Source organism: Penaeus chinensis, chromosome 5 (assembly GCF_019202785.1).
Source record: "Penaeus chinensis breed Huanghai No. 1 chromosome 5, ASM1920278v2, whole genome shotgun sequence".
NCBI classification, from domain to species: Eukaryota; Metazoa; Arthropoda; class Malacostraca; order Decapoda; family Penaeidae; genus Penaeus; species Penaeus chinensis.
The window spans coordinates 21,179,194-21,183,595 of NC_061823.1; positions in this window are offsets into that span (position 1 = coordinate 21,179,194).

Consider the following 4,402-nt stretch of genomic DNA (forward strand, 5'->3'; position numbering starts at 1 on the left):
ATCAGGTTGGGCCCTGTGCTAGCGGAGGGGGGGGGGGGTCCTCAGGTTCAGGGATCTTTGTACAACCCCGGCGGCAGCTTTCCGGCGAATGTGCAACGTTTGTATAGGAGGAAAGAGGGGGGAGGTGGAGGACGTTGTGGGGGAGGAGGTGTTGGAGAGGAGGGGAAAGGGGGAGGAAGGAGGGGAGGGAAAGGAAAGGGGGAGGAGGAGGAGGAGGAAAAAGAAGAAGAGAAAGAAAAGAAGAAAAAAGAAGAAGAAGAAGAAAAGAAGAAAAGAAGAAGAAAAAAAGAAAAAAAGGAGGAAGAAGAAGAAAGAAGAAGAAGAAAAGAAGAAGAAGAAAAGAAGAAAAGAGGGGGAAGAAGAAAAAGAAGAAGAAGAAGAGAAGAAGAAAAAAGAAAGAAGTGGAGGAAGAAGAAGGGAAAGGAGGAAGAAGAAAGGGGGAGGAGGAAAGGAGGAAGAGAAAAAGAAAGAAAAGAGAAAGAGGAAAAAAGGGGAAAAAAAAGAGGAAGAGAAAGAGGAAAAAAAAAGAAAAGGAAAAAGGAAAAAGAAGAGGAAGAGGAAGAGAAAAGGAAGAGGAAGAGGAAAAGAGGGGAGGAGGAGGAGGAAGGAGGGGGAGGAAAGGGGGAGAGGGGAAGAGGAAGAGAAAAAGGAAGAGGAAGAGGAAAGGAGGAGATGAGGGGAGGAGGAGGAGAGGAGGAGAGGAGGGGGGGAAGGGGGAGGGGAATGGGAAAGTGATGCAATAGAGAAAGAGAAAGCAGTAGGAAAAGGAAGGGGGGGAGAGAGAGGAGAGAGAGAGAGGGGAAGAAGAAGAGAGGAGAGGAGGAGAGGAGAGAGAGGGGAGAGAGAGAGAAAAGAGAGAGAATTTTCAATTTCATTTTTTTTACATTCCTTTTCTTTTATTTAATTTTTAATTTATTTTTTAATTATTATTTTTCATTCATATCTGTGTGTGTATGTCTGTGCGTGCGTGCGTGCGTGCGCGTGCTTGGGTGTGCATGTTTGTTTTGTTATTACGAATGTCTTAAATAAGGTATTCTACATGATATGCAGACTAAAACCAATGATATGTGGGGGTTAGCAACCCATTTTTCCTGAATATTTATAGGCAAAATTTTTCAGCATGCACAAGATAATTTTTTTTCAGTAATGGTGTTACACATGGCTGAAGTGCATGTTATATATTTTTCCATATACTAAATCCTAAGAAAAAATAACAAGACTTCCTGTGAAACTCATTTCATGTAAAATCCACTTGATCTTAGAGTCTGCAATGATAGCAAAGTGTGCAACAGAACAGCCATGCAATCGAGTCGGTTCTCGGGAAGCGACGAATTACCGGGAAAGCTTACGGGGACAAATCAGGTCTCGCCCAAAAATGAAATCAATATCAAGCAAATTCATATATACATACATAAAAAGTGTATCTACACTCCCCAAAACCACACACAAAACACCCCCAAAACACACACACACACACACACACACTACACACACATACACACACACCCACACACCCCACACACACACACACACACACACACACACACACACACACACACCACACACACAACAACACACAACATATGGGGTGTGTGTATGTATGTAGAAATGAAAATATGTATTATGTATATATGATATATTATATAGGGTATATATTAATATATTATATAAAATATAATGAAATATATTATCTGCATATACGTCACACGCAAACGCACACAAGCCGCCACAAAAACACGCAAGAAATTGACACATATAAAATAATTGATGCATACTTTCATGTATACATTCATACAAAACCCTACGTACAAAAACTACTACATAAAATACAACCTTAGCAATAAAGCATACATGCAACTACGTAAAAGTACTACATACAACATCCCTACTACATACAAAACCTACAACATACAACATACATACATACATTTCTAAACCCTACATACATACAAAATAATACCTACATACAAAACATACTACATACATACAACGTACATTTCATACAAACTTTTCATACATACATAAACATACTACAATACATAATACAAAACGTACTACATACATACAAAAAATAAAAAAAACAAAACAAAAAAACAACAAACATACATACATACATACATACATACACACACACACCACACACACACACACAAAACAAAAAACTCACCCCTCACTCCAACTCAACCCCGGCGCCCCGCGCGCGGGGCGCGCCCCCTATGTGGTGTGGTTTTGTCCGCATTATAACATATATATATATATTTTTTTGTTTTTTATTAAAATAATAAAGATTTTATGTATTTTAAACATAGTGGTGTTTGTGTGTGTGTGTGTGTGGGGTGTGTGTGGGGTGTTCTTTTCCCTGTCCCAACCGTTCTTGGCCTTGGGGGGCGAGATGTAAAAGAGTAGGTTAGAAGCGCAGCGCCTTGTTGCGTTATAGCCTTATATTAAAAAACATTTGTAATTATATATGGACAAATTACTTCCAATTCCAGACAATTCAAATTCCGGTCAGGATTCTTCCTATTCTGTGTCTGTCTGTCTGCATAAATGAAATATTGTTAATATATTATTTATTTATGCCCACCCCCACCACAGCTTGAAATTGGAGAGGGGGAGAGGAAGGGGCCGGGAGGAGGCCGGCCCGGCAGTGTAGATCAAGAAGTGGCGTAAACGCACTACAGCAAGAGCCATTGGTTGTATAATAAGAGGAGGGGACTGGCTGGAGGTCAAAGTGTCTAATCGGGGTATCTATCCGGTCCCGGCGCCGAAAGTATTCCTATACCACCCGGCGGCGTAAAAATTCCCGCTCCGGGTATACTAACGAAATATCCGGCGACGGAGTCAGCGGGAGTGTATCCCTGTCCCATGCATTTTTTTTTCTCGTCGTTGTCTTTTAGATCCTTTCTTTTTGGGATGGTTACAGTTTGTTACCTCCTGTTTCATCCTCCTTCCCAACATGTTTATTTTTTCTTTTTTTTATTTTTTTTTTTATTTTTCCTCTTTTTTTTTTTCCTTTCTTCTACCCGTTTTGTTTGTTTCTTTGTTTTTTCTCTTTTCTCTTTTTTTTCTTGTTGCGTTTTTTTGTTTTTTTTTTTTTGTTCTTTTTTCTTCCTTCTTTTTTTGTGTATTTCTTTTTTTTTTTTTTTTTTCTGTTTTTTCTTTTTTTTGTTTTTTTATTTCTTTCCTTCCTTCCTCTCCTATTTCTCTGTGTTCTTTTTTTCTTTTTTTTTTCCTTTGTTTGTTCTTTCTTTTCGTGTTTTTTTTTTTTCTTTTTTTTTTGTTTTTTTCTTTTTTTTTCCTTTTTTTTTTTTTTATTTTTCTTTGTTTTTTCCTTTTTCCCTTTTTCTCCTTCCTCTTTTTCCCTTTTTTCTTTTTTTTTCTTTTTTTTATCCCTTTTTCCTTTTTCTCAACTTCCCCGCGCCCATAAAGAATTCAGACAGTGACAGGTTGAAGCATGGGGAAGTGAAAGAGTAAGATTGGTTGGCGACGACTTACCAAACGCCCAAACTTATCGAAACCTTTAGAAAGTGGGAGCGAAGCAGAGAATGAAGTTGTTATAGGAACACTTTTAAAGGGCCCCATTAATACAACACCCATGAAGACTCGAATTTTAACCAGATATAATCCAGAGCGTACTGGAACAAGGCCTAATTCACTTGGATTAACCCCCCATGACGCTAACACAATTATGTACTCGATAATTACAATCTAAACACAGTATGCACAACATTAACACATAGGACTTTTTTGTTGGGGTGCACCACAAAAATGCTTCTAGGAAACCCGAAGCGGAAGTTCTATGATTTTCCAGCGAGCCTATCGCCTTGTTCTTGGAGTAGGCAGTATCCTTCTCTGTGTCCTTGGGTTCCCCCGCCTTACCCGCCCCTTCCCCGTGTCTTTCCTTCTTTTCTCGTTCCTACTTCAATCGCTTAGGGCTGTACTCTGGCGGGGGTGGGAGGGGGGGCGGGTTAACGTTGTGTGCTTACCCCATCTAAGACATTATGCGGATCGAAGTTGTGTGTCAGGAAATTTTTTCGTGTAAAAAAAATTGCTGGCGTAGATCATGGGAATATAAGCTACGTAGAAGCCAAAGATCCATATCAAATCGTGCATGCACAGGCGAACCCATGCCAACCACCCTACGCCCCACCCGTGCCCCTACGCTTTTACACCCCCTATCTGAGTGTGGTGTGAGGTGACATGTCCATCCCATTCCAGATAGGTCTGACTGCTAATCCCAAGCAACACACCAAGATACTCAAATTTGTGTGTGCTGGTCTCTGTGGTTATTGTCGGACATCCCCCTCCCCACCCCCACGTAATCCCGGGCTAAATATAATTTACGTCGGGGGGTCTCTCTCTCTCCCGTGTTCCGAGCGATGCCCAAAAAACTCATTCATCC